The sequence below is a fragment of the Falco rusticolus genome, chromosome 11, assembly GCF_015220075.1.
Source record: "Falco rusticolus isolate bFalRus1 chromosome 11, bFalRus1.pri, whole genome shotgun sequence".
In the NCBI taxonomy this organism is placed as follows: Eukaryota; Metazoa; Chordata; class Aves; order Falconiformes; family Falconidae; genus Falco; species Falco rusticolus.
Window position 1 is genome coordinate 13751201 of NC_051197.1, and position 26781 is coordinate 13777981.

The window sequence follows — 26781 nt, forward strand, 5'->3', positions numbered from 1 at the left end:
TAAAATGATATTACCACTCTAAAAAAAACCCAAACAAACAAACAGCAGAGTAAGAGGCGGTGTTTTTTTCTACCATAACTACAGGTCTTTGCTTTTCTTGTGACCACTGATAAATAATCTTTAGGCTTGCTCAACTTACATTTTTCATCTAGATGCAGGCTTGCTCATCAGTTTTGCTCATCAGCCCTTCACACAGTAAAAACACAGACCAGTCTGATTCATACTTTCTTAATCTTTCAGTCATAAATTAATGATCTTGAAAGATTCAGTCAGAAGAGAATTTTTTCACACCCATACAACTACACATCAGCTGTTTCTTCTCCTGGTATCTTATTAACTTGATGAACATATGTATTTTATAGATTAAAAATTCATTTTGAACCATTTCGGAGATTTTACACTGTTACTCTAAACCCACCATTAACCTGTCAACACATTGCTGAAATACAACTACAGTTTACTCTCTGTATGCTTTTCTTTTTGATTCCTTTACTCAACTTTGTGATATAAATACCCAGGTATTCTGCATTGTTTTGTTTTGCAATACTCTGTTTACGATTTCCTGCACTGATATGAGACAATTTACTTTCAAAACTATGCTCACTGTTCAAGCATAAAATGAATGACTGCCTACAAAGTGAAAAATTTAATTCCAATTCTATTATCCCTTCCCACTTGCCAAATACTTTATTAAGCACTGAACACGTTCCATGCTCCAGATATTGAGATGTTGCACTACATTTACAGAGCAAAAGGGACTCACCAATTACCACCTGATCACCTGAACATACCTGTCACCTATGCACATACACATTCAGTTCCCTTTGCATGTTAATGACTATCCATTTCCAAAACTTCTTCCTTGTTAAATTTAAAAGCAAATCAATTATTTCAAACTTTATTAACTTCAAACTTCTTTTCTCACATCCAGCCAGACCAAAGGTCTATCCAGTCAGTACTTTGACAGCAGCCATAAGCAGATGGCTAGGGAAGAGCTGCCGTATACAATACTTTTCCAGCTTCCAACTATTTTTACCTCAGGATTATCTTAAGTCGTATGTCACTTCTATTTACTAAACTTCAGTGTATTTCTCTTCCATGAATTGCCCCTGCCTTCCCTAGCGCTCCCATGTGTTTTTAGCATTCAAGCTATCCCACGGATGTGTTTGTAAAACAGAATTCTAATTTTTCATTTTTACAAATGGGTATAAATATCAATACCTTGGCAAAAAGGAAAGGCTTTGAAGTTAGATACCCAATGCAACTCTTACAGCAACTCATTTTAACCCTTTCTCCTTACTGCTTTCAATTTTTTTCATTGGCAGAGTAAAATTTTTGTGTTTTACTTGGAGCTCCCCCTTCTGCTTCACTTTTTATGAATTTGCCTACATACATTGCTCCAGGAATAAAGAAAAAAAATATCCATGGTATTATCAATGATGGAAAGCTACTGCATAAACAACTTATGCCTTTCCAACTTCAATGTCAGAGACTTTTCAAATGGATACACTCGGTACCAGTAAACTAGGTATATGTTTGCAGTTGTATCCACCCTAATGGAACATATGAGACTTCAAAATTTTTAATATTTAATACAAAAACCTCGCCTTTTGTAACTTTAGTTTTCTGGAACTGAAGTAATTTCTGACAGTTTTGACTTTCACGCTTTGTCTCAAGACGATAGGACGCGACTACAGTTATGTTTCACTGATGTCATACTGCATCAGTTATTAATCCAGTAACAGTGTAAACTATGACCACAATTTAGTAAAATAACAATGAGAGCATTTAACACTTTATACAAAAATATACATCTGGCTATGGTATCTAAAATGCTTAATAATATCTATTTCCAGAAATAAAAAGAGATGCTCATCCTACTGTTCCTTGCAATTACCCTGTAACAGCAGGTAAAAGGACTGGAGAAACATTAAACGGCTATTCAAGTTCCAGGTTCAGCCACTAGAGAATTTCTCAAAGCATAAGAACAAAGGAAAAGAGAGCTACCTTCAGCATATTTTTTTTACCTCAGATTCAGGCAACAGGAAGGGGCTGCCAGAAGCTGGGTCAGAGAGCTTGAATTATATAGCTACCATACCTATCCTAAGCAAACATGAGCAGATTGCCAGAGCTCAGCATTTCCTAAATGGCTAACCCATCACAGCAGTACAAAATCTGCACTTGCAGTTAAGTTCTTGCTCTCCACTGGCAAGGGCTTTGCCTCCAAAATGCACACAGATTGCCCACACACTGTATCAAATGCCAACACACTTTAAAATACCCAATTTGAGGAAAGTAGATAAAGCTTAGACTAAATGGCTAAGTTATTTACTATGGACTTACATATTGACTTATACAAATATAATGTAAAATGTGTATTTTTTCTGATTTTTATCCCTCTCAAGTATTCAGTTACAGAGATCTGAGTGTTCCAAATGTTTCTATCTTACAAGACCAAAACCGGTCTGACCAGCAGCTTTCTCAGTCTGCCATAGATAGAGTTTGGAATTTTCACAGTATAAATTTGAAAATAATCAATAAAAGCAGTTACAAAGTTAGAAATCTCATTCATTCACTTTGACAGTCATATGCACGTTTGCATTTACAGAGTAAATCAAGCAGGAGACTCTACAGAGCTTTTTATTAGTAATAAATCACTTACCATTTGCCAGTGATGTCCTAAAAAAGTCTTACTGACCATTTTGAAGGCACAGTTTTTTCAGAATTATTCTAAGGAATTTAACAGTGAGTGCTATGTCAAGCCAAGTGCTATGCTTATTACTTACTTAGTACCTCCGAAGAGCTGAAATCAAGTATTAAGTAAGGATTAACTTGACAAATGTAATTTCCATGCCACCCATAAAATTGCTTAAACATTTTTAAAATATTATAAAAAAATAACTGATTGTCAGTTCTCTTGGAGAACACCTAAAATTTCTGTATAAAAAAATGAATAACTGTATTACCCACAGCGTAATACTGTAGCCATAAAAAAGAAAAATAAATACAGTAAGAATATAGCCCCTAAGCAGCCTTCATTATATCTTGAATATACAAAGCCCTTATAACTCAATGATATATTATCTCTCCCAGAACAATAAGCAATTAAACACATTCCTTTCTTGATAGCAGGGGAAAAACAAATACGTAAACCCCCTGTACCTTTAAAAATTAGTTTCACTGTATCTACAAAGAAAGTTCTGAAATACAGTGACCACGTATGGCATGGCAGATGTGAGGACATACCTTTGTTGTACACCCCCAGAATTAATGGATGTTTTATTTGGCTTTTCTCCTTGGTGTTCCGCATAGAGAAGCTATCCCAAATCTTTTGATCGTTCTTGTTGCCTTTCTATGGACTAAGTCTAGCAGACAGATCAGTGCGGGATAATCATATTCAAAGCATGACCTATGTATGTAATGGATTTTTACCACAAAATACTAACATTTAACATTATGACCCCTTTCTAAGAATACTCAACCCTATTTTTTATTTTTGACAACTAGCAAAAACAGAGTTGATGCTTTCACAGAAATCTCTATCAGAATACTTTCCTGAGCAGTAATAGCTGATTTAAAGTCAGGGTTGGCGTTTTTTGCATAAAGTTATTTTATTCTTATGCATTACTTCACATATCTGACAATGAGTTTCTGTTTCTATTTTATCACCCATTCACTCAGTTTTGTCAGATCCTTCTACAACTCTCACTCAAGACAGTAGTGAAATAGTCATCAGATATGTATCACCTGTAGAGTATTACCAGAGTAGAGGGGTTTTTTTCTGCAATCACTGAAATAATTTTATTAAAATATCACTCCTCCACAAGTATTTGACTGAAATTAACAACTGTGACCATCCTCTAACATTGAAAACACCTGCCTATTTTGACTGAAAAGCCCTCCTTAAAAATCACATGCCAACTAAGGTGGGCACTGCTTCCTTTCTGGAGTTCTACATGCATGCAGTTTGGATTATCCTCACACAGCTGAGGAAAATGTTAAAAACATTTTTTTATTCACTCTTACTGATAAGAAAGAACAACTCTACAACATCCATGTACTTGAACAGCCTTTAAGGAAGTAAAATTGTAAATCTCTATGTGAGTTAACAGAACCATAATTAAAAGTGTGTTGCGCCAGTCCAGTAGCCTATGTTGAAGGATGCACATTCATTGACAATGAAGGTTACAAAGGTCCAATGGCAAAGGGGTTTTTTCCTTTCAGCAGTTGGCTTGATTTAAAAAGGTTTCCACTGTTACCCCAAGCAGGTAACTCTCATGAGGATCTCACCATTTTGCATCCTAATAACTGCAATGCTCTCTTCTCTAACCCTGCTCCACTTATATCCATTTAGATACTTCTCCAAAGAGCATTTCCTTACTTTACTCCTTTTGTCCAAGGCACCACTTTCCCTGTATCTGTCTAACACAGCAAAGCCACACCTGTCCATCATCTCACTCCTTATCAACAGGGTCCATTCACACTCTGGTAAGCCTTCAATCATTCTCTCTTTAATTTTGCAACAAGACTTCCCAGGTGAGGTTTCGTTTTACTGTTAAGTGATTTATCTACAAAAAGGAGCAATCCCACCCCGCTGTAACTCTCAGGCGCATCATCCTGATTTTTCCCATGCATTTGCTTTAGTATTCAATCCAATCTCACAATGAGCTGATTTAGAAAATACAAATCCCTACAAGAGAGCCATTATTTTTCTGCTGGTTTAGCTCCCCAAACAGGCTTACTGTAATAATCAAATGAGCACAGGTGCCAGTGGAAGGCAGGAGTCACAACTATGTATTTTGGTGACAGACAGCCGTTGGATCAGGTTAGCTGTAATGTGAAGCCTTACTTTCAGGCTCTCCCTGATGCTTTGTGAGTGTAAGAACCACGGTTACTTCTTTTAACGTGGAACTCTAATCTTCCATGATGAGGACAAAAATATTTTATAACGGATGCACAGGAAATAATTCAACCATCCCACTGTTTCCATCTACCTGTATTACCCAGCTATAACCTATATTATACTGGAATTGTAAACTCTGTGAGGGAAATATTCTTCATGTATGCTTCTGCAAAGCAGGGGTCATAGCATCATCTGTTTTACTTTATTTTCATTGTTTTACTGTTCACTCAAATATAAAACTGTTAAAAATTCTACTGAAAATTTAACTGAAATCCAGCTGATGCAAGTCTTCACTAACAGAACCTGAGGCATAAAAAAGCATCAGAGGGGGAAAAAAAAAGTAGACCACCTATATTCTCATGTGTTACCTATTCAAACCCTTGGGGCTCTTTTTGCCATCTTATCATTATGGAAAAACAGTTGTCCAAACTTCAACAGAAGTTAAGTTATAAGTACAAAAAAAGTACACTTTTGTTTAAAAGCAGTAGCAAGAGCTAACCAACTAGGGAAGCTGTAACTATAGCCCACACATAGTAAAGTGACAAATTTGAGGGAGGATAAGCAAACAGAACTTAAATTCTAACTCATGCCAATTCTGCATACCAGGCCTACTGACAGAACAGATAGGATGAGAAGAAACAGCCACATGATTATTTGGTACAAATCATATAACAAAGCTATAGTGAGACATGAATCAAAACGGAAAACGGTACTGAGATTATTACACGGGAAGCCTCTCCAGAGCTCTCCTGTTTCTCATGGAGAACCTCCTGCCTTTTTCAGATGGTTTCTTTTGAGAAATTTCTTGGGCCAAGTAAATACAGACATACAACAGTCTAACAAGAGGGATTTTTAAAAGGCAGTTGATCTAACTGCAACTAAATTAAATTATGAGCTATACTGTAAAAGCAGGACACAAAGGTCTGATAACCAGAGTTACCTCCCAAGTGGAAAATCAATGAGACATGAGTCACACTGGATAAAATTACATTAACTGGCCTGCCTTTACCTCCATATCCCTGCAAAAGATTCCCTTTCCACATTCAGAATTTCGATAGAAGAAAAAAAAAAAAAAACACAACCCTTCAGACAACACAGGAAGTTTCAATAAAACCACTTCTGGGCTGAAATTAACCAGGAATATTTTCTGATTATGAGTGACATAACTGAAATTCACAAATACTAACAAGAAATTAATTACCTGTATTGTTGGTGTGGGATTTTTTCGACAGTCATAAAACAACAACAAAAAACCCCCATCTAGATCTTAACATCAAGGAATCTATTCCTTTACACTTACACACTTGGATAATTTGAATGGTCCGGACAGGAAACTGTACTCCATAATGCAATCCATTTATGAGAATAAAATACAGAGGATTCTTGAGGATTTGCAGAATTCTCTTTGGTTCAAAAAAACTAAGACCATCAAACTACATGTCAAAAACCACACTGAGATAAGACTTAAAATCTAAAAAGTCTCGAAATTAACTGTAAAGTAGGAAGAGAAATCTGAAAAACACAGGCTTCACTTTGGGGCGGGGCGGGGGGGGAAGCTTTATTTGCACTAGGACATCATACAAAGAGCAAATGTTTCTCATTCTTCTTTTCAGCACTGGCTGTGAGACAGCAGCTATGTAAGAACCTTTTCCATCTGAAGTATCTTAGGAGCCTTCTTAACAAAAGGATCAGTGGATTCCCAATTGTATGATCCAGAGAAGTCTCAGCTGACCTAACTGTAGAGAAATGACATAACTACACTTAGTTCTGTTAGAAACCACTTCCTCACAGATGGATTTAGAACTATGCAAGCATATATGAAAAGTAATTGTATAACTGCAGTTTCCACAATGCTACTGTAAATAATGACTTTTTTCAGCCTTTCTGCTTTTTTATAATGCACTGGATGTAGCAGAATCTCCAGAATACTGACACAATAAACACCATGATTCTGCTAAAAATAGAAAACTAGTATAAAAAAAAAATAAAAATTATAAGCTGTAGTGGCTTTCTATTTTGTCTATTTTTTCCAGGGCAAAATAATTTGTAAAAAAATACAGAAAAGTTGCAGACTGAGAATTTAAAAGAACTTGGAACATCTGGTTAGCTTCCTTTTTCCTGAAGCCTAGCTTTTGAGGAAATATTCAAAGAACAGTGCTGGCAGCATAGCAAAGTACAGAAACATTGTTAAATCTTTTCAAGTGACAATTTAGACAGAGCAGTTACTAACAAAAGCAATATAATCATGCATACCTAACCAGTAAAACTCAGTGCTAGTTATACTCTGACTTTCAGACATGTACAGAGAAAGCATAAGTAAATGAAAAGAAGGTAGTGGGTGGAAAAGAAAACATAACAATATATTCTAACTTTAGAACTATTAATAAAATACAATTTCTAAAGCTGCTGAAGAAATTTTATACACTTGGAAGCAGAAAAAAACCCAAGCAAACAAACCCCAGCATCTGTTGAAATGCTGATAGATTTCCACTCCACTTTTTTCAGTCAGTCACTGCCTATACACTCCCCTAGTACACTCTGCAAGAAACGCTTCTCCAAACTCCAGGTTAAAACAGTCTTTTTCAGACAGTTCTGTCTGACAATTTCTTCTCAGTTCAGCTCTTCAGGTGGAGCTTAGGGAACAGGTGATCTGTCTCTGCCTAAGACTTAAGCCTTTGTGCCCTTACTGCATGAGATACTGTGACCCCTTTATAATACTCTACAAAAAAGCCTCTGTCCTGCAGTGATACATACAGGGAAAATTCCTGGAAGACTTAAAATATTTGAGGAAAGGAACAAGTCCCTTTTCTGACATCATACTAATACAACGAACAGTATTTGCATTCTTTCTTTATTGATTTTTGGAAATAAGATTCTCATTAACAGCTTTGAGATCACATTCATTTAACTGAAATAAAGTATACAAACCCACTAGAATTAACTTCCACCATGTCCTACTGCATTTACATGTCCTACTGCATTTCTATGTAAGCAAACACTGCATCAGGATCTAAAACCAGTGCCATATCAGTTACCAAAACTTTTGTTTCTCAATGGTTTAGTGACCAATTTCCCATCAATTAAAACAAACAGAATGATGACACCCTGAGAAGTTAAAAGTATATATAGTTTAACCCATACCACTGGTGAGATGGAAAAACGCCCTAAAAGCCTAATTACAATAAGACAGTAATAGACTGAAAGCATTATTTTATCTAAATCCTCTACACTGTAAATGTTGAGAATGTGACAGAATTTGTGTCACTTTAGCCTTTTCCTAATTACAGAGCACATACATATGTGAAGCTGAGCCTACCCTTCATTCATCATCAAGCCCAAGGCAGCTTTGTCACATTTCAAAAATCAGAAAAGCTTGAACAAGGTCACATAGAGTGTAAGCAGATGATTTTGAATAGAAAAAGTGCAGAATAATTCATTAAATGAAATTTGGTTGAAAACAAAGTTTTATCAAGTTGTCCAGTACTTTTAATCCTAAAAAGATTTAACAATTGATTTGTGGCAAGGTTAGTTCTTCCAGTTTAATCAAATATTTTTAAATCACCTAAAAAAATAATCTCAAAGGAGAATTTTTTTTCAAAACTAGTATATAGTAGAACAGATACATTTCTATTCAGACTCTTCCATATTGTGACTATTATATAGCAATGGGCATGAAAGACCGAAATCTATTTCTAACTCACAGAACACAAACCAATTCTAAAAGATATCATATTTATATAACAAACTCTGCAGGAACCTGAAGGTACTTTATAAGTGACAATTATCCCTTCAAAATACATCTCTCAGATAATAAGTGTTAACTATTTTACAGGAAGAAGGTGAAGAGGCATGATTTCAGAGCCTGGAATGCACTTCATTCCCTGGCTCCCTAGACTTAATCTTTTAAACTTTGCTTCTCTTCAACAAACTTCTGAAAGACTTTGACTAGTTCAGTTTCTTTCTACTGGATCATAAAAACCACAAAGGTAAGTCAAAGATCTTAAATCTACAATGAAGACTCTATTAAAGTTATTTTCAATATTACATCACAGAAGGCTTTAACATTTTATAAAAAAACCCTTTAATCAAGATATTTGATGATTTTTTTATAACTAAATCTTACAGGTTTGGTTTGTGGGGTTTTTTTTGCTCCAACATGAAGTTCTGTTTTGTTTTCTGAAATCATGGCCAGCAAAATTACAAAAAACATAAAAACATGGAGATATAACACTGACAAGTCATCCTACCTCTTGTTCCAAGGACAGAACAATGATACCTAAATCACCTCTAAAAAGAGGTTACTTAACCTCTTATAGAGCACTTTCAGCAATAGATATCCCATCACCTCTCTCAGGTATTTAACCTCGTGATTACCTATCTGTAGAGCTGGAAAGTTTTTCCTAACATCAAAATCTCCTTTTGTGCTCTTTAGGACCATTATTTTTTATCATATGTAGCCAGAACAATTTGTTACATTCTTCTCTGCAGCCATCTTTACCATATTTGCAGCCTATTATTAAGTCTCCCCATCCCTGCCACTGCCTAAGCAAGGGCAATTCTTTTAGTCCTTCCTTAAAGGCCATTATTGCAACTCTTCTCTACTCTTCAATTGGTCCAAATCTGTTTGGAGTAACAAAAATGAGGACAACACAACATGCGAGGCCTTACACTGGGCAGTGCAGAAGATTTTCTTTATCTTACATGCAACAACAATCTTGTTCATATATCCCAGTATGACTCGGGTTTTTATGTAACTGCCGTGACTCCTTCGTGTTCGTTTTTGTGATACAGCTGCTTATTTGCAGAATTGTTGCCCAGCCAGGCAGTTGTTTCTCATATTTAAGTTTATTATTGCTATCCAAACATATTATTTTGTGTTTCTCTTTACTGAACTGCATCCCATATAGTTCAGGTCATTCATGCAATTTGTCAAGACCATTTCACACTCAAAGACTTGTATTCCCTCTCAGACTTGTACTGTCCCGGCAGTCTAGCAAATCTGCTTTGGTCTAGCATTCAGGTCACAAACTGAAAGACTAAACAGGATTAGTTTCAGAAAATATACCTGCACAATTCTACTCAATGCATGTCTTTAATTTGAACTGTCCTTAAAGCATTTAATTAATAAGTAACTAACCAGCAAGGCAAATCTTCCCTGACAGTATCTATTTTTGGTGCTTCTAGATTCTTTAGCTGTGGAGATAAAATCCCTAACTTCAACACTACTGTACAGGCAAAGTATCTTTCAAACACAAATATACAGGGGAGGCTCTACTACTCTCATCCCCCTTTAATGTATTTGTATGTGGCACAGTAACCTAGTTGCTTAGCTCCTCCAGTTCTCAATTTGGGCTTATACACCTGTGTTTCTTTCCTGTAGCAGAGATACTACAGAAACACTTCAATTCACAAAAAAATCACGAGCCCTGACAAATCCAGATCTTACATACCTATATATACACATACACCAATAAAACAAAAACCACCACAAAAAGCAGGATGTTACCATTTATGTACCAACAGACAAACTCTCAAGAACACTCATTTCCTTCTTGACTTTTACATTTTCTAACTAATTGTTTTATTTAAAGTTCAAGTCACTCCATTTTAGGCACACAAATTAGGTATTTCTCATGACAAAGCTGTAAGAGACCGACAAGATCCCACTGCTCTACTACTGTCATATTCTCTGAAAGGGAAATTTTTACCCTTCTTACCATTAGTTTGTCTGGCACATACACACTCACCACTAACCAAAACAAATATTTGTGTTAAAGTACTGCATGTAAATCTCAACTAGTGAAAAAAATCTCTAAAATTCTGGACAACCAAATTGGCTATCTTGCCAACATTCATATTCCTATGTCCGAAGAAGTTCAAAAAACTAGAAAGAATGGAAAGCAGCTAATGGCAGTCTAATAGATAAAACATTGCTTTCTGTCTTGTTGCTTCAGAAAACAGTTGATTTCCCTTGTAGCAATCACCTTAATGAAAAGCAAAAATATTTAAATTGAGTATCAGGCAAACTTTAACTATGGGGCGATGAGCTGCTGAAACAAGTAACACAAAGAGGAGCTTTGTCATCGGAGGGAATGATCTCGGTATATTTCCAAAGGCCAGAGGACTGGACTAGCTGACCTTTCTGTATTTCTACATTTAACCAAATTCATTGTAAGCATCAAAACATCAAAGTAACTTTAAAGAACAGTTATTGTAAGTTAAGCTACTAAGCTTTTTGTTTGAAGATACAAATAACTCTTGTATGAAATTGCCTGTATAAGGAAAAGCAGTTAAATGCAAACTAATACAAGAATTTTGAATACAAACTGTACAAATTATCAATCTACTATGCCACAAAACCAAACTCAAGTATTTTTATTACAAAGCTGCACTTAATCAGAGAATCTTCTTATAAGTCTTTTTGTTTGAAAAGCAGTGTCCAATAAAAGAACACACTATTTAATGTTGAGCTCTGCATTTCTTAAGTGTGTTTTACAAGTTACTCCAACAGAAAGGTTTTCACAAAACTAAAATAAACTCTCATGATGGTTGTTCCAAACCAAACCAGTTTTTGAAGCAGAAAACATATTTACAAGGTTTTTAAAACTAGAACAATATACCCTTGAGTGTTAAAGAGTGTAAAGTTTACCAGAAGCAAGTTCTTATCATCAGTAGCTTGATTTCCAGCAAAGAACACTTAATTTGGAAACTGAAGGGAAAAAAAAACCTCTCAAAAAAAAAACCCAAAAAATCTTCATCACTACAGAGGTGAGAGTTTCTCACTTTCTGCAACTTCACTCCCGCCTACAGAGTGGCAGAATTTTTCTTGCTCAAGGTTTTTAAGGACAAGTTCTACAAATATCTGTCTGAAATAATCTAAGTATGTTTAAACCAACCCTAAAGAAAGGAAACAACAGGTCTTACTGTACTGTATTTCTAGAACTGTGAGTGCAATGTAAATCTATGGATATAAGCAAGCGCTGAATACTTGAAAAAATAAGTTATCTCTTGCAAATCTGGTTCTTTATGATGGGAGAGACCTGTATCATCAGTTCCCACACAATGCAAAGACTTCCATTTTTGGGAACACCAAAACAAAGCAAACCCCAACAGATAACCTCTGAAGACTTTAAAGAGAGCTTTTCAAACGTGAAAGACTCATTTCACAACAAGAAAAGAACCACAATTGGAAGCAGGGCAGACTGCAAAGACTTCTGTTCCAACTTCCCAAGTACTTTTAGAAACATTAAGAAAACATTTCTTATTTCCCTTACCCAACAAAGTGGTGAAAGGCCAGAGTGAAAGTCTTTCCACCTTGTATCAATCAGACAACTCTGACTGACCAGAAGTCAACCTAACCAAAGTACATAGAATGATCTGGAAGAACCAGAAACAAAAACACCTATAAGTCTTTTGGAAATATTGAGAGAGTAAAGCCTTCATTCTGTGTGAGACTATGGACAGCAGACTGGAATCTCACTACATAAGTATGTTAGAAACACTGATAAATATCAAAGCAGTCACATGCTGTCCAGCTGTAGAACAGAAGCCCATACTAGGATACATTCCCAAATTTTGTGAAATAGATATCTAGTTATTTTTGCACATTAAATCCGTAACAACACTGAGCTAAAAAGTTCTATTTGCTCTTTCTCTTCTTCCAGAAATGTTAAAAATTATGAGACAAAACATACGATTGAACTTCCTGACTAAATAGCTTAGTAACTAAGCTATTTAATACAGCCTGTCTCTTGGTAATTATACACTTGGAGCATGCAACGCGAAAGAAAAAATAATTTCAGTTAATAGTGGTACAACTGAGAATTACAACAACTACTTATATTGGAGTAAATAACTAGACACATAAATTATCAGCAGTGTTTCAATTTAAGGTCCTTACAGACAGACACGGTTGTAGCATGCAACAGTTCTTCACAAAGTCCCTTACTGTAAATCTGAGACAGAACGCTTTTGTGAAATAAGCATGACAATGTTGGAGAAAGGCTGCAAGCAAAGTTGTTCAGGTTCTGAATGGCTTGCTAGAAGTCACACAATAAATCACCAACTGCTAACTCCTTCTAGAGCAATGGGAGTTTCATGAGTGACTTCAACTGGGTGAAAATTTCACCTGATAGCTATCTTGTTGTACATTTTATCACATACTCTTCACTTTAAAAGAACTGCATTTTTCTCCCCTACTGTTTAACACATGCCATCTTTTTTTCCTTGAAGAAACTTTTTTCCCCTTCTGATTAAACAAGTATTATTACTCTGAAACAGTACAGTAAGATTAAAAAATACTTGAAAACAAACTGCAACAGTAATTTGTCAGCTTATTTTCTGAAAAGTTATACTTGCTTATGAAAAGAATCAAGTTTTGCTAACCCCAAACCTACCGGTCCCTACTAGATCACCAGTCCTTGCAGCAGCTAGGAGGCAGGGGGTAAGCATAGTATCTAACCGCAGGACAGAAATACACCCAAAAAGCGTATTCTCAGAAGGCTGCACAACTTAGTATTTAATATGAAATACAGAGTACAATTAGAGCTTCACCCTAAAAGCCTCAGTAAATGATCACTATGCTATTAGTACAGCAATAATGACAATATCAATGGAAAACAGGCAAATATCTGGACAACCACTGAAGAGCTACTACAATTTATTTACTAATGATTACCGCAAGGATATTCCCAAAATAAAGCTTGGAACTTCAAAGCCTAAAGAACATATTCTCTTAGAGAAAATTAGTATCAGCTATGTGCAGCCTAAAACCAGATCAGTAAAATGCAGAGTTACACTCCAAGACTACAAAAACTGCCACCGTTCCTGTCTAGTCAGGGACAGAATACAAGACACCATAAGGAAGAAGCAGAACCATATGCTCTCCCTTAAAAGAGAGATCAGGACTAGGAGACAAAGGGGATACTGCTGAGCTGGGACACTTGGATGTTACTGGAATTATTTTTTCAAATACAAGAGAAAACAGAAATCTATTTTACAAGTTTGGGACAAAACGGGACATACATCATAACCTCAAGAGAGATCTGATTTGTGATGTTAAGTATCTCTCTTTTTGGACCCCCACATCCTTAAAACATCAGTGTTCCTACAGGGTAGGAGCAGTTTGGGTTCAGCAGCAGAAACCTGAACGAGTACAGAAGCAGCAGCATGGGCAGGTGGGAAAAGCAGCCGAGACAACAAACACCACGAAGTGCTGAGGGGGGGGGTACGGCCCAAGGCTGCAGGTTGGCCGAGGAAGGGCAGAGGCCCTCGGGCCGTGCAGCCAGGCTGGAAGCCGTGAGGGCAGCCGGGAGCAGCCAGACGCACAGTCAAGCCCGCGCCGCGGCGTCGGGCGCCCTGCCCGGCAGGTGACACGGCGGGACAGCGGGGGGCAGCCAAGGGGCTCTGCGGGGCACGCCGCCCGCCCCGGGACAGCACCGGCAGCGCTGCCCGCAAGCCCGGCACTGGCCGGAGGGCCCCGACGCAAGGGCAGAGGCGGCGAAGGGCGGAGCGAGCAACGGGACACGGCACGGGCACCGACGCGGCAGCCTGCGCTCCTCTGGCGAGCCGCCGCAGGGGGGCCGCCGCGGCGCGGCCCGGGCGCTGCGAGGGGCAGCGTGAGGTGATCTGAGGTGAGGCGGGGCAGGGCCGGGGCGGGAGGGAGGAGGGAGCGACGCGGAGCCAGTCGCGCTTCCCCGGGGCGCCCAACCCCGCCCCGCTCCCCGTGTGGCCCGGGGCACGATGGCGGGGAGGAGGCTGGTCCCAGGGTCCCCGCCCCCCGGGCCCCCGTTACCATTACCCAGCACGCCCAGCGCTGCGCCGCCATCCCGCAGCCGGCCCGCTCCCGCAGGGACCGCGCGACCTCGCGAGATTTCCTCTCCTCCCACGCGCCCGCCCCGCGACCCGGCCCGGCCCCGCGCGCGCGCCGCCCGCACTCAGCTCAGACCCAACATGGCGGCCGCGGCGCCGTGCACGTGTCCCCGGCCCCGCCGTGCCGCGCCGGGCGCGCGCATGGACACACGTACGCACACGTAACGCTGCGGGGGGGGGGGGGGGGGGGAGGAGGGGGGGGAACGGGGGGGCGAAGGGGGGGGGGCGGGGCCGTCGCGCATGCGCACGAGGCGCCGCTGCGGGCCAGCTGATTCGAACGGGGCGCGCGAGCCGCCACCTCCTCCCCGCACGCGCTGGTCACGTGGGGGCTTCCCCCCTCTCATTCCCTCCTCCTCCTCCTCCTTCCCCCTCCCCTCGCGGGTTCCGAACTCGGCACCATCCGGGTCCCCCTTCCCCCGGGGCCGGGCCCGCGCCCTCACCTGGCGGCCGCTCCTCGGCGCGGCGGGCGCGGCCGGCCCGCGCAGCCCCCCGCGCGGCTCGCTCCCTCCGTGCCGCCCGCACCAGGCAGCGGCGGCGGCTCCGCACAGCGCCTGCTCCCCTCAGCGCGGCGGCGGCTCCTTCCGCTTCCTTCCCCTCCCCCTCCAGCCGCTGCGGCGGGGACCCGCTCCCTGCAGCTCCGCCTGCTGGCAGAGGGCGGAGGCGGCCGGCCCGGCGCGGGCGGGGGGCGGCCCGCTGCCCCCGGGCGGGGTGGGGGCCGGGCGGGCGCCCCGCTGCGGCATGCCCCGAGGGGAGGGCCGGCCCGCGTGCCGCCGGGGACGGGACGTGCCGCCGCTCGCTGGGGGCAGGTGCCTGGCGGGGCGCCCCGAGGGACGGGGACGGAGGGCGGGCGGCTGCGACGGACCGAGGAGGAGGAGGAGGAGGGCGGCGCGGCCCGGAGCGGCGCCCGGCGGCGGTGGGTGCTCCCGCCGTGCCGGGCAGCGCCGGGTGACTCGCAGGTCGGCCGCGGCGGCGGGCGCTGCCCCACGGCCGGGCTGCCCCCGCGGAGCTCTCGCTCGGGGCTCACCGCCGCTCTCCCGCCCGCCCCGCGTCAGGCGGTGCCCCGGGAACAGGCGCCGCGGGGTGCTCCAGCCCTCTGGAGCACGGCCAGATCCGGGCCAGTCGCGCTTTCAAATCTCTTAGTGCTGGTGGTGCCGGGCTCTCCGCTAACGCGTACGTGATCACCGGCAGTTCCGACCGAATGCGCGCAGCCTGCTCCCGCGGCTTCCTTACCTCCCTGCTCCTGCAGAGGGAGGGGAACTACTGCGTGTATCTTACTGGCCTTGTAACCTCTCACTGTGGTTTTCCCGATACACCACGGTTACAACGTATCTGGGAGACCTTCGTATAAGCCCAGAAACGCAAAAGATCCAAGTTCTCTGTTAAGTAATCGTGAAATTAAAGAACCTTTCCATTAAGAACAATCAGTAACTTCCTAAATTGCTAAAAGATCTTAAGCCAAAACAGTTTTACTGTAACAGGTGACTAAATACTGAAGAATATTTTCAATTGCTTCCAAAAATCATCACTGGCTGTACAGTAATTCGACTGACTGATATTTTTGTAAAAAAAGCATATTTAGTAAATCCTAATCGCCCCAATTGTTAGTTAGACTACTAATTGTAGTCATATAGACACTCATTCTGCAAGGCCAGAGTCTGTAGAAAAAACTCAGTAGCCCTTCCACTTTCCCAAGCAGTTTTCACTTTTCCCTGCATCTTGCTGACTTGGAGGTCTTCTCCTGTGATCAGATTCACACCAACTGAAATCCCGCAAGAGAGGGAAAAAATTATATTTTTTTTTCTTGCCTCTACACCACTGTTGTCACACAGTCCGTCTTCTGTCTGCGTGGCCGAATCTGAAAGAGGAAGGGTGCTTTTCTGCATTATTGCAGGAGCACCTGTAAGCGCCAGAACTGCAGTCCTTTTAGAAATACATTCATTTAGCTAAGCAGTCGCAGTGGCTAAAGATATTATTGGATTTCGGACAAGCATTAGTGCTTTGACGTAGGACTGAGGGTTCTTCTCAGCTGCTGCAGTGCTAAATCGATTGTGGGTTTTGATGTCTTCCTTTGAGATTCCTACGGCCGTTTATGGGTGCAGCCGAGCAGCGGAGCTGAGCTAATCCATGGCCTGCTGACACAGGCGGCAGCACTCTTTCCCTCCCCTCTCCCCTGCCCTGCACTCTGTCCCGCTGCCCAGTGCCCACCTACACACATGGTAAACCAGCCGGACTTCCTAAACCACCACGAAACCGTTCCTGTTCCTGCTGTGGCAGTTTTCAGCTAGAAAATAAGCTGCATTGGCTCACGGCAGAGACTGACAAGAGCCAGCGTTTGAGACGAGGTGAGGGAGTGTTGCCAGCAGAGGGGAGGAACAAGACGATCCTCTTTTGGCAGCAGTAACTTTTTGGCAACAGGATTAAACCAGTCCAACTATATTGTCTAACCACACCCTACACCAGGATTTGCCTTTAATTTGCTGAGGAGAACTTAAATACTTAGGTTCTGCCATCTTGCCTAAGAAGCAGTAATGTCTGGTGATGGGATGGTAACAAAGACCAACTGTTGCCAATGGTGTGATGTTTCAGGTAGTGGTTCCTGCTAATGAAAGGGATAGTCCTGAGGCTCTTGCCCAACTTCTGCATGCCCCTTGCTTTCCCCTGGATTGAATCCAGCCATTGTGTATCTACAGGGTAGTTTGTTCAGCTCCGCTAACCCTCCAGAGGAAAATTAACATGCAAAGAAGAAAAAAAGCAGTCCATGTGTAGCAAGGACTGAGATCAAACAGGTTTATTAAGACCTCTGTCCCAGAGGATTTACATTTAAATCTGGAGAAACCTGGTTTGTTTGAAGCTGGCTGGGGTGCTACATCTACTCTGTTGCCCCCACAGTTCAAAAATGTCTTTGTCATTCACTGATGCTATATCCTGCAGCCCCTTCTCCACAGTATCCTATAGCAGCTTTTAAATAATTCACAGGTATAAAGGATTATGCTCCTGCCTAGCAGCACCACATTGCTTCTTCCAATACTTTTTCACTTCCAGTCAGCCTCCTTTGCTCCTCATACACCCTACCCAAACTACGTCACATTCCTAAGTCTTGTTTCCTCCATGCCATAGCATCTATCTTGTACCAGTAATGGGTAGTTGTATTTGTTATGGGCAGCCTTGAGTATTACTCATTTATAGGGCAATAACAACTTCTCTGGCCTCATCAGCATTGGTGGTAGTGGGGAAAAAAAAATACACCAAACAAAACAACACACTATTCTGATCAAGGGAAAACAGTGTGACAGCTTTTCAGCATGTTACAATGGGGCAAGCTAAAATACACTAGATCAGCCCTCCTCTCCCAAGTTAGTATGTTCTACAAAATGGGGAGCTGAGATACTTTATATCCCTCCACGTCAATGAAACCTCAGCTCATGTCTGTGTATAAAGCACTGCCTAAGATCACAAGGTCCAGCTTTCATGAAGCTGTTATATAGTTCACGCCTTCAGCGGCAGCATCGCTGCTTCTACCCATCTCAATCCATGAAATAGCTTAATTGCATCTCCTATTTTTACAGCAAATTACATGTGATTTTTTTTCTGACAAAAGATTAACAAAGTTCACTCTTTACAAGTCAGCACAATTGAGAAGTTGGTCCTAAGGACATCTAAGTTAGTTCTGTGACAGCTACTCTAGTATCTTCACACCATGCCCCAAGAACAGCATTAGCAAGCTCTTGCTGCTTGCCGCCCAACGCTGCAAGTAAAACAGGGCTTATGTTCTTGCTACAGTTCTAGATTTACGCTGCCTCTTAAAAAGGGCATGCAGGATGGGGAAGATGATAGCCGAATTCACCTCCAGACTTCAGCTCAGGCTTATTTGTTCTGGCTGAAGGGAAGCCACATTGGACTGGCTGGTTGTGTGGAACTACTTGGGTGGCTGCACCATAAGCCCTGGACAACTGCAGAGAGAATTTTCCTAAAGCCAGCTTAGGTTCAGTAGGGTCAGCTTCCACAATACAGCCCAAATCTAATAAACCATCCTGGACGGGATGCAGGTTGGCTCAGCACAACACTTAGAAGTCTCTGCTTCACCATCGCAGTAATTTTGTTTGTTAGGTACTTTACAGGTGGCATTTTGAGTCTTGTATTTATATACTGCTGAAATTAAAAAAAAAAATGGCATTCTTGAGAAGAAAAATTCCAACAACAGATAGTTACAGAAAATATTTTAAAGTTATAAAAGGGAAGTTTTTGTTGAGATAAAACAAGAAAAAAACATTTTAACAGCATTAAGACCATTTTCTGTTTAAATATGCATTGTTACACAGAATCACTTCATGTTTTGTTATAGGTCCTCTGTTTTGCTGCTCAGTTCTGCCTCCTGTATTCCCTGGAGAGCCCTAAATGCTAATTTTTTTTTTTCCCCCTGTTCATTCTACCGTATGTAAAGAACAAATATGAGAAAGGCTAGATTTCCCTTAAGGTCGTCATCAACAACAAAGCACTTTCAGTGGTTTTACCTGAAGCAAAATGGTTTATCTAAACAAAATTGGTTGATGTCTGAAGACATACCCTACTGACTCATTTAGGTGTGGCTTCAGTAGCCAGTTTACATCAGAGACTATACAGGCTTTTTGCCACAACTTTTGTTAAAATTTACAATACTATCAATTAAGTAACACAGTAACAAAATGAATGATTTTAATATTTCCACTATATCAAATATTACTTGGGCAAAGGTTTTACAGTAGTTATGCAAGCCAGCATGTCAAAAATATTAAAAAAATACTAAAATCATAATTGGGAAAAATTACGCAAATGTGGTAAGTAGCACACAATTATAAGTGGTCATCTGGACTAATATCTATTCAAAATAAATCCACTCCAGCCATAAATTTATAATGCCTGGTTTTATGGCACTTTTTTTTAAAATTTTTTTTGGAAGAAGGAAGGAGAAAATCAAAGGTTTAGCTCTTCATTAAACAAAATGATCTCCAGTCATTGATAAAGGACACATACATTAGACAATTTAGAAGTCTTACAACCCATACAGACTACTGCAGAGTTGACTTCAGTTACTGAAAAATGTCACATTCCATGTTGAAAAAGCAAGTTGTCAATTTATAAAAGTTAATCACATTTAGGAAGTTATTAATTTATTTCCATTTTATGTCTGTATATTTAAAGTAGGGCAATCTAATCCAAATCAGTCTAAAAAGTCACAGTTAAGTAGATTTGATACTTATTTTTAATAATTAATTTGACTACACTTAGTACAATGTATAACCACTCCTTGTACATAGGGTATTCCTATTTAAAGGGCTTTTTCTAATTCCAGTAGAGGCTTCAAAGTCAGGTAGATATGAAATGGTTGCTAGACTAGTGCATTAAAAAAAAAAAAAAAAAAAAACCACACTAAAAATTCCAGATTGGAACTTTAACTAAACATAAAAGCAGTACACCAAAAAGGAAGCTCCTTGTTTTTCAGAATATATTCTACTTCTTAGTTTTTAATGCTGAAGAGTGAGCTTTTATTGGCGTCTAAAATATTTCAATCAACTATTTTTAAAATTTATTTCAGTGGCTTTGAGCATGTTACTATTCTAGGATATAGACTTTGACTTGGGCTTCAAGAAAACAAGAGTCCAGAGACTTCCAGGTTTGGAAGATTTCATGTATGTGAGACAGGGAAGTTTTGACTAAATGGGATTAGAATGGGAGCTGGACCTATATGGGCACAGGTGTTTTTGCCTAAGGCTACTGAAAAATTGTAGCCCATATTAACAGTTATTTTACTGGAGTGTTCACATCAGCACTGACTTTAAAAGTTAGTTGGCTTCCTGTAGGAGTCTTACTCCTTACAGAAGTTACACACTCCTATCCAAACATTTGCTTTTATTTTTCCCCGTTTCCTTTAGGAACTTCCCTTTGTTATACATATAGAGCACTCTCAGGTATTAGAGGTTCTGCATTAATACTCTGAATTATGTACAACCTACATAAAGATATGCCAGGTCATGGAGTATCCTTGTTACTCTTTTGACTACCTTGCATATTCCTTCAGGTCCTACACCACAATAAAGGGCTCTATTGTTACTCAAACTGAACAACATGTAGTATGCTCAGTGTAAACCTGAAAAACACAGGTTATAAGTTTTCAACTAAGATGTGTTTAATTAAAAAAAAAAAAAAAAAAGACCTGGCACATTGCTGCCTAGCATTTAGGCACTTTTTCCCCTGCCAAACATAACAGTTTTTTAAAGACAAGCCTAGTTTGTGATTAGGGCCCTCTCATACAGGTTTAAATAAAAACTCAATCTTTCACATCCTAACTGCCATCACACAGGAGTGGACACCAGCACCACTGACAGTTTAAGGGGAGATCCCTGTTCAGGGTTCAGATCCAGAGTGGAGGGTCGGCACTTTTCAGATTTAGGTTAACAGTGCTCTCAGTAAACTTTAACATCTTCTGGAGGAGGCTTGCAGAGCAGAAGCCTAGAAAGTGCCTCCGTTACCTTTTCCTTTTATCTGCAGAAAGAGCCCAGGAACACTAGCCTCTGCACTCAAGTGTGCAAAGTCAGGGTCACACATGAAGTTCAGATTGCTACTGAGATAGTTAAAAGAGACAAATGATCTCCACTACCCTGCTTGGTTGGAAAGCAAATTAATTATACTACAAAGAAACAAGGTAAGAGCGAGTACATTTCCCTTACTAAAAATTACTCAGAAGATGAGACACCAAGGAAGAGTTCATAGCTAAATAAACGTCTTCTTGCTTTTACAGTTAAATTGTAAAGTGAGTCTAAATATAAAAACCTCAGTACTGGACTAGAAGTTTAATTGAAACTATTGTTTAACTGAATTGATAGCTGCTGGTCAATTAACCTTTTGGCATGACTGAGTGCATTTCTTTTGTTACAGCTTAACATCTCAAACTAATCTTGCATCTGGTCCTAAAGAGAAGGTGTGTGCCTTGGTGGAAACAAACGTGCATTCACAGCATGAGCAAGTGCTGCATCTCTGGTCATTTGGGTTTGGCACTTCAGTGGAAAACCGAGGGGGGGGGGGAAGGGGGGGCGGTGGGCAATGTATCACCATGGTAACCAGGACATCTTGTTTGAACATCTACATTAAAAAACACACTGGGCAGAACAAAATTAGTCACCTGGAAAAATATTCATTTCTGGGCAAACCTATTCAAACAATGAAAATGAAAAGGTCTTAGCATTGTCCTGTGAGGTAAGAGACAAAAATGGCTGTATTTTATTTTTGACAGCTGAGAATTTATTTTGAGCTAAGTTTTTTTACTTGTAAGAATCAAATGCCCCTCTACCCTCTTTATTCTTCCCAACAAAGTACTTTAAGATTTACTTTCTCATGTTGTAAGTCATTTCAAAAATGGATCTTACTGAAGTTCTTAAATAGAGTAAGTTTGTGAGTTCCAAGTGAAAAGGGAGGAACATATCTGGAAATGAAATCTTCTAACTTCATTTATATTATGAAAACATTTTGTGGATGGTGACTGCTCTATTTTTGCACCTCCCATGCTGCTAACAAATGACTAGTAAGAAAAATAAATTATTTGAGTTTCACTAGCATTGCATAATGGCATATCAAAACTACATAAATAACCAGCATATTCCTATTACTCCAACTTTACTTTTTTACTGACAGTTCATTTCATAATGGTATATATTCAGTAAGTCAAGTGTCAATTGTGTTTCCTCATGTCTGCTCATTTTAAAAACCAGAACTTGTATTTTACCCTTTTAGCTAATCAACTCAATCTTGAACAAGTCAGAAAATTAAATTTCTTGCTTATTCATCTTATAAAAACCCTATCTGAGTGATCAAGTTCCTACTGCATTTTCTTAGGTCTGCCCATATATCCATCTATGACCCTTGTAAGGAAACTTGTCATGTAGTATCACTAACAATTCATAAAACCTATCAGAGTGATATTTTTCTCAGAAATAGACCTTTTTCTAGCTGCATGTCTCAGCTGACACACACATTCAGAAAGGAGCAAAGTTTTGTGATAGAGTGAATAATACCAGCTTTCTATGAAAAACACGACTCTGCTATTGTAAGCAAACATCTGTAATATTAAATGTATTATGAACAGATGACATTTTGTTTTATTGTGTGGCAGTGTTCACACTGGTTTTTACGGAGAAACAGCCTTCTCACCTTGTTGAACAATTGAAAGCTAGGCTGAAGCTACGCTCAAGTCACATGTTTTAAACGGCTACATATAAAATATATTCAAGGAAACAAGTTATACTTTTCACTGTGAGACCAGTGCTTTCAAAAATTTTTACTGAACAAGGCTATTTTCTAATCTGCTAAGATTTTGAAGGCTAATATAAACCAAGTTTGTTTGCAACCAGATATTTTTTTGTGAAATAACGCTGAAAGTGATTTGTCTGTCTTTGTGACACTTCAGAAATATGCAACTCTTCTTTTGCTTCCTGCTAATTGTCAGCTCTAGATGGCTTAAGTATAGAGGGAAGCCAGAGAAGCCATCTGTTTGGAAGAATGAAAAAGCCTAGTTGTTTTACTCATTTCCTGGGCAAAATGAAGAGCTGAAAGGTTTTCAGTGAGAAAATTGCTTAGACTGCACTAAGCCAGATGTATATAGGGAATTCAAAAGGAATAAATGGAACAGAATTTTCTTAGTTCAGTATAAAATAGTTGTATGGTAAATATGAAGAAACCACTTGCCCCTTTAAGCAGATAATCTCTGAGTTTTCCTGTAAATTTTCCAAATTAGTTTAGATTAAGTATAACAGGATAATCTATCAATAAAAGAAATCAAATTTTAGCATATAGTATTATAGGCATTTATTTTTAATGCCTATAATACTAACTTGAAAGAAACTTGTCAGCTTTAGTCCTTTTAAGAAAACCTAGGATATCTTATGTGAGGAAAAAGCCAATCACTATATAGGTTTCGAGTCTGAGAAGCAGGATCCTTAGTACAGCACATCAAATGACACCAGATATCGTATGCCTTAGATGGGGACACTTAACTTTTGCTCCACAAATGGAAACTGCTTCATCCACAGAATGCATTTTATAGCCAAACATGTATCTAATACTTTATGCTGATATCCCACTGGCAGTGGGACATACCACTAACTCAACAGATTACTTATATGAAAACTACCTTGCCCTGGGGCTCTTTTTACCAAAATACAGGACCATACGAATTTACAAAAGGCTTTAAATATAAATTATTTCAGAAGTCACTGAGCATTGCACTCTACTGAAAGGACAGATTTCTAAGAGTATATTATCATCTAGCCTCCAGAGTAGGGACTAATGCACTACTCCTTGTTAACTTCAGTCTTCTAACATCTCTACTTAGATAGGTTGGTCAGAAGTTAACTCCTATCAGTACAGCTCTGCCAACTGAATGGTAAGCATTCCCACATGACTATATAACTCCCAACCTAAGCTACACAGACTAGAACTTCCACATCAAATATGGTATCGCTGGGGAGAAGAAACATATTAAGTAAAAACCCCTAAATAAATTAGCTTCCATTGACCCAGCTGCAAATAGTAGGTTTGCAAGTCATAGCACGGTATCTAGACAATAAAATTCAAATGCAAGATCTCTTTACCACTGTCAGGGACATGTAGCAACACTGGGTGTGGCGGTTTTCCCTTGAATTCAGATTTGGCAGTCTTCTAGCATCTCGCCACCCAAAGCAGTTTTGTCAAATACATACTAGAGGATACCTTAAAACATTTTTTTGCTGCATTCAGGCAGCTCAACAGCTGACAGTGACAATAGTATTCAAATAAAATATTAGAGTTATCCAAATGATTCTGAGTTTTTCTGATACGAATTAATAAATAGAGCTTTTTCCCTTGCTCATCTAATCTTGATAAAGCTTTTGTACAGTGTATGGAGTCTCCAAATTGCCTAGCAAACTTTCAGGCCATTACTGACGGGAAGGTTGACACCCATTAGAGCAGTCAATTTGAAAACGAGTAGATACATCTGATAAAGGTTGGGTTTTAAGATCACTATTACAATATAGAACCCAAAATAATTATTGTAGTGCCTCCATCCACAGTTCAAGAGACTGGAGAAATAGATTATGTGCATTTATCTCTCTCTCATTATATATACACACACACGCACATACATATATGTATATCCCTAGACACAGGACTAATTTAAGGTTATACTCACAGAAACAGCTTTCTGGACTACCCAAGTTAAACAATGACTTTGCATCACAGAATTGTCTTCAGAACTTCCTTCATTTCTTAATATTCCAGTCACAGGAAAGGACAAGACTGGCCTTCAAGTCAGTAGAATTATTACATGGGATAATTTTACAGCTACAAAGCAGGACATTTTTATTTGCTTTATTAAGCAGATGGACTACTTAGCTCTCACCTCTGAAGCATATTATAGAAGTGCCTTATTTTACTACTGAATAGTTCAGTAGCTCTTCTGCTACTTCTTTTCCCCTCCAATTATACTTTTCAGCTACATCACACGGTCTCTGAAGAACTCTCCTCGATGTTGGGGGTTTAGATGAACACTTAGCTATACTACTTGAAAAAAAAACCTTCAAAAATTTAGAGAAATCAAGCTTTGAGCTGGTGAGCTCCCCACACCCCCCATGCAGTTTGCTCCAGAAGAGCAGATTAAAGGCACCAGACCAAACAACAGGCTTTTAACAGCTCAAATCCAGATTCCCAGGCCTAAAACAAGGACTCCACTGGATTTTTCCCTTCTTGAAATGACAGCTTCCCTGGCACTCAAACACATTGCTGTGTTTCCTCAACTGGAAACAAATGAACAAAGAATCCAAATAGTCTGGTGAAAGGCTTATGGAAAAAAATAATTTCCACAGCCCCTTCCTGAGATGCATTCTTTCTATGCTGTGAATCAGACAGCTCTTCACAGTAAAGGCTTCTCTTTAACCTATTCTCTGAATTGTTGCCTTCCCTCCAGCATACACAAGCCATCCATCTGGATTTCTCCCACACTGTCTTACTTTAAAATGCTACTTACATTTCTGTGGCACAAAATCCCTTCTAGAACTCTCAAAGGGCTAAAAACAAGACGGTTATCCCTTTGGAACTGTCTTAAACACAAACACATCTACTTCATGTCTGCAAACTCAGGACTATTTTTTTTAAAGCGTGACAGGTGTAGTGTGAAGATGCCATTTACCAGGGTCACAGAGGTGACAGAAGACTGACAAAACTGCTAGAAGACATCTAGATTTCTAATAGGCTACCTACACCCAGCACAAGTCAGCATTGCTAAAGCAGAGACAGATATCCATACTCATCTAGGAAAAAATGTTCACTATTATCCAGCAACTATTTTCACACTGGAAGTCTTGCACCTTCAGCATTCTTTTAAGCAAGAGAACAACTTCATTTTCAACACTAAGTCTTGTTGCTCTTCTCTGAGGTAACCTCTCAACTTGTATTTATCATCATATAGCATCCAAAATTGGGAACAGTACAGATGAGATCTCACAACAAGCACAGCACCAAGTAGAGCAGAATAATTACCTCCTGTGCCTCACATCTGATGCTTTTGTTACTATTACCCAGAACAGGTTTTGTTTTGGTATCGCTGTATTTTAAGTATTCTGGGTATTGTAGCATCAGACTAAGAGTTAACACAGAACTGCTTCATTCCCCCAACAAGCTGATAGTCCCTAACACTCAATCCATTTTTCTCTTGCAAGTTTTACAGGGGCAGTCTGTTCCACCATCCAGATTATTAATGAAAACACTGAATACACCTGTAAACCTGATCACCATACAGTACGACAGTATAAAACCAGGTTTAGTTTAGAAACCCCCACATGAGAAAAAAAGGACAAAAAATGGAGGTGGGGAGTTAGAACAGCCTTTCAGAAGCCAAGGTCAGCAAGTTACTATTGACTGCTCATAAGCAAGTTACCTTTACCTTAACAGTAAGCCAAGTCTGTTGTTTTAACTGCTGTGTTTACCTTACATACAGGGGTAAC

The 26781-nt window shown here is 40.0% G+C and overlaps 1 protein-coding gene and 1 long non-coding RNA gene across 4 annotated transcripts in view; one reads left to right on the forward strand and one right to left on the reverse strand.

The window, feature by feature from the left end:
- Positions 1-15365, reverse strand: part of ZZZ3 (zinc finger ZZ-type containing 3) — a 64085-nt gene extending 48720 nt beyond the window's left edge. The window contains exon 1 of one of the 3 annotated variants that reach the window (XM_037403784.1): positions 15214-15365. The gene's annotated coding sequence lies outside the window, so the exon portion shown is untranslated. Of the gene's footprint in view, positions 1-14702; positions 14799-15213 lie in introns of those variants that run through there. The other 2 variants (XM_037403781.1, XM_037403783.1) reach the window with 2 other exon arrangements.
- A 78-nt stretch (positions 15366-15443) lies between these two features.
- On the forward strand, positions 15444-25346 carry LOC119155310. The gene is made up of 2 exons (XR_005106684.1): positions 15444-21452; positions 21686-25346. It is a non-coding gene; the product is annotated as an uncharacterized LOC119155310 (long non-coding RNA).
- Positions 25347-26781: the final 1435 nt, after the last annotated feature.